Source organism: Triticum dicoccoides, chromosome 1A (assembly GCF_002162155.2).
Source record: "Triticum dicoccoides isolate Atlit2015 ecotype Zavitan chromosome 1A, WEW_v2.0, whole genome shotgun sequence".
NCBI lineage: Eukaryota > Viridiplantae > Streptophyta > Magnoliopsida > Poales > Poaceae > Triticum > Triticum dicoccoides.
In genome coordinates, this window is record NC_041380.1 from 355,530,505 (window position 1) to 355,541,807 (window position 11,303).

The window sequence follows — 11,303 nt, forward strand, 5'->3', positions numbered from 1 at the left end:
CAACCACAGGTTGGTTGGCACCACAAAATGTATGTGGTGACTGTGATGAGCTTATTCTGAAGTCCAGTGACCATATCGTTCTTTCGCTTCAAATACAATGACCATAAGTTCAGTCAACAAAATACGGAGCACGCATCAAATACAATGTCCGTCATTGTCATCAACAAAATACGGATACGTATCATGAGCTAGATACTGTATGATCACCACGAGAATGTATACGATGACCGTAATGAGCATATTCTGAAGTCCAGTTACCGTATAGTGCTTTCATTTGAAATACAGTGACCGTCACGCGTGAATGTGTCATGGGCATGCATACTTTTAGAGGGCCAAGAGATAGTTTGTGTGCGTACGTGAAAGTGGTGTAGAAAGAGGGGATGTCCGGTGGAGACAAGGAGAGATATGCCCTTCGTTTCTCTTTCCCGTGACTAATATTTTAGGAGAAAATATGAACATTCACAATGCAGAACAAATATTTTTGGATGCACCATGCAATTAACTTTCATGTATAACATTGTACTATTGTATATGCTTATTTTCTTAGTGGTCGATTGCGTGTGTGGTGTGGTGGGCACATCATTTCTAGTTGGGGTGGGCACATGATTTCTAGTTGTGGTGGGTCAACATGAGGACTCATGGGTCGGTTCCATCCTGCGCCACATAGGTTGGACCGAGACGCATTATACGAAGACCCATATGGAGGACTCGGCGTACAACATGAAGCTACCATAGTCGTGGAGGACTCTATCCCCACTGGTGATAAGCCGACTATATATGATTTGTAACCCTAGGCCCTGAGTATGTTATAGAAACCTGGGGGCTAGTTCGTCGATAGTATACACACACGCACAATGCATGGTATTCACGTGTACTTTGTACACACCCCTATCACTAATATACAGTACCAGGAGTAGGCTTTTTCCTCAACTGCAAGTGTCCGAACTTGGGTAAAACTTTGCCTCATATTACCATCCAGCCTAACAGTCAGGGATATCCTACCGAATGATCTGATGGAATCATATCTGCCAACTACTAAGAGAGAGGTGTGTCTATGGGGGGGCAATGTGTGTGAGAGAGGCCTAAAGATAATGTATGTGCGGGAGACACATAGGCGCATATATGTGCGTAAAGAGGGCTAGTAGAGACCGTGCGTGTGTGTATATGCATGTGAGAGAAATAGTGTTTTCCAACTGAGATTAGTGAAAAGAGTGGTACATAGTAGTCAGAGAGAGAGAGAGAGAGAGAGTGTGTGTGAGACACCCCGACACCCCAGGAGAGATTGTGAGCATGTGTGAAAGAGAAATGCCGATGTATATAAAGTGTGTGCACTTATGCGTTAGATAGAGAGATATATAGGGCATTTGTGAGAACGGGCCGAGGCATAGTGCATCTACGTGTAAAAGGCAGTTCTACGCATTAAGTTAAAATATAAATGGCATTATTATTTTTGGATGAGATCATGAATTTTGCAATTTGCATGTGAATGAAAATCGGTCTATCAGACACCCATACTCTATTGAATTCTAGCATGTGCATGTGTTTCTTTCATATTATCGATCCATAGAGTGAGAGCGGTTTGAAATACAGGAAATGCATTGCTTTTGCAATTCATATATAAACATTAATTAGTGCTCTCCATGTTGTTAGTGTGAAGCACTTTATACATTTTTCACTTACATGGATACATTCCAAATTGCTAGCTACGAAATAAAATACATGTTGAATTCAACATAAAGGGGGTTTTGAAGATTCGAATTCATAGGAAGTGCATTCATCTATTTGAACCCGAGATAATGGCCTTTGTAAATCAGATCTAAAGGGGGGGCATCAATCTTTGTTGTGCGTTTGAACATGCTATATATTCATACGCATGTCTCACTATTTTTTGCAACCAAGGAGATTATATCTGGAACCATGCATGAACTGAGGTAAGTTGCATATTTTTTAATATATACTCGTGTACAATGTATATTCAAATGTACCCCTCCATTCCAAAATAGTCATAGTTTTAGGATTTTCAAGAGTAAAGATTTGTGAAGTTTGACAAATCCTGAAAGTTCAATTCAAGAGAACCAAAAATGTTAATGCTTTTGCTCCCAAATATTGAACGAAGCGCCAAATAAGCCACTGCTCACCCAAAACCGCATGAGACTAATGTTTGGTGGTAGGAAATTACTGTCCTGACTCTGGCCCGTGTAGCCTATCGGCCCGATGTCCAAAGGTCTAAACTGGGGTAGGTTTGTAACTTCACCAAGACGTCAGTCTCAACCACCTCTGAGAAGCATTCATACGCCATGGGCACCTAAACACCCATGCGCTCGGCCGAAATCTATCCCGCACACCATTTGGGACACCTGAGATTATTGCCCTACCCCCAACCCGCAATATGTCCGAAATTTTAGATGGGGGCAAAGTTTGTAACTTTCCCAAAATTTCAAACAAGCATGTCCCAAACCGAAACATTGTTCCCCCTTAGTTCCCCCTCCCTATGTTTTCACATTCATACTCCGTGGGCGCCAAAACGCCCTCCCCACCAGCCGCGAAACCCCAGCCTTCTCCGTCCTCCACCCCACTGCGCCCAATCCACCACCGCCCTCCTCCATCACGCTGGAGCCGGTACCCCGACATCGTTGTCCAACGCAACCACAACCGCAACGCCCTCAAGGACTTAACAGCTAAAGCCAAGGCAGAGCTGCCCCCACGACGCCGACGCCAGCGTGCGCCGTACCAAAACCACTTCGACCACGCAGTCCTGCGCCTCACCGCTGCCGATCCATTGTCGCAACCGTCCATCATTCCTGAGCTGTTCCCGTTACGACGTTGTTCGCCGCCTGAGATCTGGTTCCCCGCCGCTGACAGACGGCTACCGCACCACACTCGACAACTTGGTCATGGGTTCGTCCAAGGCTCCACCGTCCTCCACAACTTCTCGTTTCCAGCAAACCACAAGAAGATCATTGGAAAAATAGAAAGAGGACACAGCACTGCCAGCAGAAAGAGGAACTCATCTTCCCTTGTTCGTGCAAATCTTACGTCTCTGCTCACACCGTATTTATCCCACGAAAGAAACTAGTTGAACGCTTCTCACTGCATCTTCTTCGTGATACTAAATGCACAAGGTTTCCTCCCATTTACTATTTCACCTTTGCTAGAGGTCAGTAGCCCTCCTGGATTTCAATTCAGGGTCAGTCGAATCGCAATTAAAAGAAGCAGCACCCGCTTAGGTGCACGGAGCACATAATCCACATGTTCGCTGTGGAAGCGGCGCATCGGTTTCTATCATAGGGGTGTGGGGCACAGGAGCTGCTTGTGCCTGATCTGGAGGTCAGCGGGGCTTGAAGGGATGGCCGGGGGGCGGTGCCAAGCACGGCGGTGTGGTGAGGTCGAGGAGAGGGTGGAGGCAGGGGACTGGGCCGGTGGTCGCTGGTGTTTCGAGGAAGATCGTAACACTGACTGGCTGGAGGTAGATGAAGGAGATCTGCCCGTTCTTTGTACATCATACGGTGCAGAAAAAATGGAATGACCTATTTGTTTTCAGTCTACTGTTATTTTCATAAGACCACACCTTGTGGTGTGCTGGAGGAGCATCTGCATTTCCCAGCCATCCATGTGCTCATATTTCAAAATCCTAGAATCTAGTAATTCGTGTGCCATGCATGTTGTAGAGCTATCATATGTCTCCCGTCATTTATTTCTCACCGACCTGCTATCTGCTACCTTTACACTGTACTACTTGTGCACACACTTCACCCATACTCACACTATTGTTTTTTTATGCATGGGTATTTCAGACTCTGACGCAGTGTTGATGAATACAAAAACGAAAAGACAAAAGTCGCTCTGGTGTAATTCGAAGATAAGCACTAAGCATTTCAGCGCTCTAAAGGGTGAAGTGTCAGCAGATGGAGATAGTAAACGTAGCTCTGCAGTTGATGATCTCAATTGCCACAGACAACCATCCCAGGTGCTTGCTTTAAATTCGTGAAGTCAAATGTGGTTGCATGTTGCATATGGTGTCTAGCTTGTATTGCTTCCAATTTGGTTAAATTGCATCTGCTTACTTTACACATTATACCTTTGATAATGACATGCCTTCCTGTTTTTGATACATACTACATATGTCTATTAACCATGTTCGTACATTAAATTAATGCTCTTTTGTATTCCTCATCAATCACTTATGATGAGACAGTCACCCCAATGGGTTACTGTGTGACGCGCTACTCGTTTAAAGAGTGCAGTGTCATCCTCCCCACATGATTCTCAAGAAACAGCAAGGCTAAATGAAGAGAGTCAACGCACCTCTCTAGTTGATGACCGCAATTCCCCCACACCACCATCGTAGGTGCTTGCTCTTACTTGGCAGTGTGATATGTGGTTGCATGTTGCATATGGTGTCTACCTTGTAATGCTTCTAATTAGGGTAAATTGCATCTGCTTAGTTAACACATTATACCTATGAATATGACATGCCTTCATGTTTTTGGTACATACTACGTCTTTCTATTAACCATGTTCTTACATGAAACTAATTTTCTTGTGTATCCCTCATCAATCACTTCTGACGAGACACCTTCAAGTTGACAGTGTAATATTGGTTGCATCTTGCATATCATTTCAAACATGTATTGCCTCTAATTTGTTGAAGTGCCACTTATAATGAGACACATCTAACTTGGTAGAGTGGTTTTGGTTGGATCTTTCATATGGTGTCTAGATTGCATTGCTTCCAATTTGTTGAAATGCCTTCTTCTTAGCGTTTTTCGTACATATTCCATCCTCCTACAATGTGGTTACCATACATAAAAGTTGTGTTCGTCAGTATCATGCACCAACGAATTTGGAAGTGCAAATTTCATTCCTTTTTCTTGTGTGTTTACTTGACAAGGCAAAATCAAAAAGGACGAAGGCACGAAATGATTGTGGTCCTCTGGAGCAACCAAAACATATGATCTCTACAGATTCTCCTGCTACTCCTACTACAGTGCAAGTTCCAAATCTCATCTCCCCTACTCCACAACCCCGGGTGCTTGCTCTAACATGGCAGTGTGATATTTGGTTGCATGTTGCATATGGTGCCTAGATAGTATTGCTCCTAATTTGTTAAATTGCATCTCCTTAGCTTACACATTATACATGTGAATATGACATGCCTTCCGGTTTTTGGTACATACTACATCTGCCTATCACACCATGTTCTTACATCAAACTACTCTTCTTGTGTATGAGACAGTCACACCCGTGGGTTAGTATGAGACGCACTACTCTTATAAAGAGTGCAGTTTCATCCTCTCCACATGATTCTGAAGAAACAGCAAGCCTAAATGAATAAATTGAACGTAGCTCTGTACTTGAAGACCGCACTTCCCCTACACCACCATCGCAGGTGCTTGCTCTAACTTCGCAGTGTGATATGTGGTTGCATGTTGCATATGGTGTCTAGCTTGTAATGCTTCTAATTAGGGTAAATCGCATCTGCTAAGTTTACACATTATACCTATGAATATGACATGCCTTCCTATTTTTGGTACACACAACATCTATGTGTTAACCATGTTCTCACATGAAACTACCTCTCTTATGTATCCTGCATCAATCACTTACGATGGGACACCTTTATTCGTTGCATATTGCATATTATTTCTAGCCTGTTGCTATGTATTGCTTCTAATTTGGTCAAATACATTTGTTAGGCCACCCTTTTAATTTGGCAGAGTGGTATTGGTTTGATCTTTCATATGGTTTCTAGCTTGCATTGCTTCTAACTAGTTCAAACACCTTGTGCTTAGTTTACAATTTATACATCATACATGTCAATATGTCATGCCGTCCTGTTTTTCATACATATTCCATCCTCCTATCATGCGGTTGCCTTACATGAAAGTAGTGTTCGTCAGTATCATGCATCAATGAGTTCTGGAGAGCAAATTTTATTCCTTTTTCTTGTGGCTTTGACTTGACAAGGCAAAATCAAAAAAAGAGGAAGGAAAAGAGTAAGGAAGGCGATGATGGTGGTCCTCTGCAGCAACGTAAATGGAGCATCTGTACGGATTCCCCTTGTACTGCTAGTGCACAACAAGTTCCAAGTCTCCGCTCCCCTACTCCACCATCCAAGGTGCTTGCTCTAACTTGGTCGTGTGATATCTGGTTGCATGTTGCATATGGTGTCTAGCTTGTATTTCTCCTTTAGTGTAAACTGCATCTGCTTAGCGTACACATGATACGTGTGAATATGTGTGACGCCCTCGATTTGACCGTACACTAATCATACACACAAATGTGTACAATCAAGATCAAGGACTCACGAGAAGATATCACAACACAACTCTAGACACAAATTAAAATAATACAAGCTTTATATTACAAGCCAGGGGCCTCGAGGGCTCGAATACATAAGCTCGAATACACAAGAGTCAACGGAAGCAACAATATCTGAGTACAGACATAAGTTAAACAAGTTTGCCTTAAGAAGGCTAGCACAAACTGGGATACAGATCGAAAGAGGCGCAGGCCTCCTGCCTGGGATCCTCCTCAACTACTCCTGGTCGTCATCAGCGGGCTGCACGTAGTAGTAGGCACCTCCAGTGTAGTAGAAGTCGTCGTTGACGGTGGCGTCTGGCTCCTGGACTCCAACGTCTGGTCGCGGCAATCGGGTCTAGAAAGGGGAAAAAGAGGGAGCAAAGAAACCGTGAGTACTCATCCAAAGTACTCGCAAGCAAGGAGCTACACTACATATGTATGCATTGGTATCAAATGGAATAAGGGTATCATATGTGGACTGAACTGCAGAATGACAGAATAAGAGGGGGATAGCTATTCCTATCGAAGACTATGCTTCTGGTAACCTCCATCTTGCAGCAGGAGAAGAGAGTAGATGGTAAGTTCACCAAGTAGCATCGCATAGCATAATCCTAACCGATGATCCTCCCCTCGTCGCCCTATGAGAAAGCGACCACCGGTTGTATCTGGCACTTGGAAGGGTGCTTTTATTAAGTATCCAGTTCTAGTTGTCATAAGGTCAAGGTACAACTCCAAGTCATCTTGTTACCAAAGATCACGGCTATTCAAATAGATTAACTTCCCTGCAGGGGTGCACCACATAACCCAACACGCTCGATCCCATTTGGCCGGACACACTTTTCTAGGTCATGCCCGGCCTCGAAAGATCAACACGTCGCAGCCCTACCTAGGCACAACAGAGAGGTCAGCACGCTGGTCTAAATCCTATGGCGCAGGGGTCTGGGCCCATCGCCCATTGCACACCTGCACATTGCGTACGTGGCTGGTGAGCAGACCTAGCAACCTCCATTACAAAGGAAGTTGCGTTACGCGGTCCAACCCGGCGCGCGCCGCTCAGTCGCTGACGTCACGAAGTCTTCGGCTGATACCACGATGTCGAGTGCCCATAACTATCCCCGCATAGATGGTTAGACTGTATAGGCCAGTAGCCAGACTCAGATCAAATACCAAGATCTCGTTAAGCGTGTTATTCTAAAATAACCACGGACGCCGACCAGAGCCAGGCCCACCTCTCTCCTAGGTGGTCTCAACCTGCCCTGTCGCTCCGCCACAAAGTAACCGTCGGGGGCCTTCGGGAACTCAGGACCACCTCTACCGGGATGGAGCCACCTGCCCCTTCAGCCCCCAACATCGGAATCACTCGCGGGTACTCCTACGAGCCGACCCGACTTTAATCACCACAAGTATCATATATTATGTATAAGTATATACCCGTGACCACCTCCCAAGTTATCACGGCCTGATAGTATAGCATGGCAGACAGACAAGAATGTAGGGCCACTGATGGTAAACTAGCATCCTATACTAAGAATTTAGGATTGCAAGTAAGGTATCAACAGTTGGAGCAACAATGACAGGCTATGCATCGGGATAGGATTAACGGAAAGCAGTAACATGCTACACTACTCTAATGCAAGTAGTATAGAGGGTAGAGTAGGCGATATCTGGTGATCAAAGGGGGGGGCTTGCCTGGTTGCTCTGGCAAGGAGGGGTCGTCAACACCATAGTCGATCGGGGGTACCGGCAGCAGTCTTGGGGTTTACCGGAAAGAAGTAACAGAGGGGGAGCACAATAAATAACATAGCAAACAAAGCAACACAAAGTATAACATGGCAATGTGCAGTGCTAGGGGTGACCTAACGCAGTATGAGGTGATACCGGCGAAGGGGGGAAACACCCGGGAAAGTATTCCCGGTGTTTCACGTTTTCGGGCAGATGAACCAGAGGTGGAAATTTGCGTGTTCACTATGCTAGGGATGTGTGACGGACGAACATAGTGCGTATCCGGATTCGTCTCATCGTTCTGAGCAACTTTCATGTACAAAGTTTTTCCATCCGAGCTATTATTTTATATTAATTTTTCGAAGGTTAAATCAACTTCTAGAATTACTATATCTATTATTAATACGAAAATCAAATAGCGAAAATTCTAAGTGCACCCGGTGCAGTGCACCCAGAGTGCACCAGGGGCTGACGATGGGGCCAGTCAACTGCCCAGTCAGCAGTTGACTGGTCCACGGTTGAATAGTCAAGGGGTTTGGTGGGACCCACATGTCAGTGTCTCATCTATTGCTTATCTATTTTTATTTTATTCTAATTCCTTAATTCTTTTCTTCTTCTTCTTTTAATAGGCTGGCCCCACGTGCAGTGGCTCAGGCCACGGTTGGGTGGCTGGGAACGCACACAGGCGCTCCTAGAGAGACGCCGGTGGCGACGACGCATGACGGGGAGGCGCAGCGCAGGGGCAAACGAGGTGGGCGAGGCCGGCAAGGCCAGCGCGCGGGCGCGCGGTCAGCTAGTCGGGGAAAGTGGCGGACGGAGCCGGCGAGGGCAAGTGGCGGCGCAGGAGAGGAGCAGCAGCGCCGGGGGGAGTGGGGCGCGAGCGGGCGGTCCGGCACAGCAGAGCAACGCGGTAGCGACGGCCGGAGACGGGTGCGACTAGTCACGGCGGGGCCAGCAGCATCGGCTCGGGCCAGCGAACCCAAGCAGAACGCAGCAGCGCAGCGGGGCATAGCAGTGGGGGCGAGCAGGTTCGACGAGGGGACTGAGGCAGCTGCGGGGCACGGCCGGCGAGCGGCGCGAACGGCCACGGCGAGCGGACGCGGGACGCGGCCAGGGAGTGCCCCTGGGGCGGCCAGGACACCGTGAGCGCGACCACATAGTGGTGAGTGACAGTGGTGAGCGCGAGCTCCGGCGCGGCGGCGTACAAGTTCTAGGGCGACGGATTCGACAGGAAAAAGGGGGGAATCGATGGAGGTGCTCACCACGGAGCTCGTGGACGTGGTCAGGAGGTCAGGGGCGCTCGGGAGGCGGTGCATCTGACGACGAACATCGGTGGCCGTGGCGAAGAAGACGGGCGATGGCGAGCTTCCGGTGCGTCCGAGCTCGAACCGATGCACGTAGTCGGTGGAGGCGGAGGCGCTGAAGCTCCAGGGCATGCTCTCGGGTGACGGGGATGCCGGTGGCCGCGGGATCGACGCGACAACGACAACCATGAGCTTCAGGCGACGAACAAACGAAAGAGAGAGAGCACGAGGGGATAAGTGACGATTAGGGTTTGTCTATGGGGTTGGGGGTCTTCTTATCCATCTCTAGGGTACTCTAGATGATCGACACGGCGACAATCGGCGGCGTGGACGGCGTGCGTGCGTGCACAGCACCATGGCCTCCTCTGCACTATACAGAGGTGGGAGGAAAAGCCTTTGTGGGCTGGGCCAAAACACTATAGCTACATAGAGCCCACCAGCACAGGAGCTTGTTGGTTTTTTTTGTTTTTTTTCTTTTACTGATTTTCCTATTATGTTTTATTTTAGTCTCTAATTTATTTACTATTCTAAAAAGATAAAAGTAGTTCCTGATTTAGTATAACTAAATATACTACTGCCATATTAACTATGGCACCCAAATAAAATAGTTTAGTATTTTACTAAAAATAAAAGGCATTTATTTAATTGTTTAAGATGTTGTTTTATTTATCATAGTGTATTAAAATAATTTATAAAAATGTGGTTTCACCACCATAATCATCTAGGATTTATTTGCTACATTCCAAACACTTTAGATTTAATATTTGAAAACTTTTATTGTTTGCTTGATTTTGAATTTGAATTTGTATCGGTTTCGAACTAACTCGAGTTTATCAACAGTAACCGAGGTGACGTGGCACCATTAGTAGAGTTTTACTATAGCTTGATTATCCAGGCGTCACAATTCTCCTCCACTACAAGAAATCTCGTCCTGAGATTTAAGAGGGAAGTAAAGGGGGAAGGTTCGGGTTATGAAATTCTAGGGAGTGTTCTTGGTCTTGGTTGTTCTTCTCGAAGAGGTTGATCCATTACATTGATGTCTTCATTTCGCTGTTTCAGGTCATCATGGTAAAGTTGTCGTCCTTTTGGTCGTTCTTCTCGAAGAGGTTGATCCATTACATTGATGTCTTCATTTCGCTGTTTCGGGTCATCATGATGAAGTTGTCGTCCTTTTGGTCATTCTTCTCGAAGAAGTTGATCCATTACATTGATGTCTTCATTTCGCTATTTCAGGTCATCGTGATGAAGTTGTCATCCTTTCTCGGGAACTCCATTGTACTTACGAATAGGTAAGGGGCAGCTTTACAACAATTGAATGTTATAAAGGAAAATCATCTGGGCGGGGGTATCCCAAGAATGATCATAAGAGTATCTCTCGAGTTGAACAAATGAAACACATCGAGAGCAAAGTAAGAAGGTACCATAAGAAGTTTGAAGCGGATAGACAATCGTCGTTGCCTGAAACAAGGCAACGGGTATAGGTATTGTGTTTAATACCAGAATTGATGATCACACGGAAGGTGGCTCGTGAATTACATACGAAGCCAAGCGTGATGAATAACTTTAGAAACAGGGTTGTACAGGAGAGTCAGGTTTCGATCCTGTGGAACTGTGGGTTATGGGCCCACCATGTGGGTTAAAAGTAGGAAGGCGGTGACAATTTGCATGATTATGTAAGCAAGGCATGTCAGAGGATAGCCTGTCAGCTATGTCGGCAACAACATCGATACCAAGGGCGAGGGACAAAGAGAACCATTTTCCTGCTCGTTGAAACGAGGCGGACCAATAGGCAAAGTTCTCGTCCATCGGTGGCTACCGGGATGTCCTTAACAATAGTAACAGGGTCTTGCTGGCAGAATTGTACACCTGGGTGTTTACATAAGAAGGAGAATATTACTGCTTAGATCATATAGATCACAAGAAAGGTTAAAACCAAACAATGGAAAGGAAAAATGGTTATCAGTTTCAATCAGA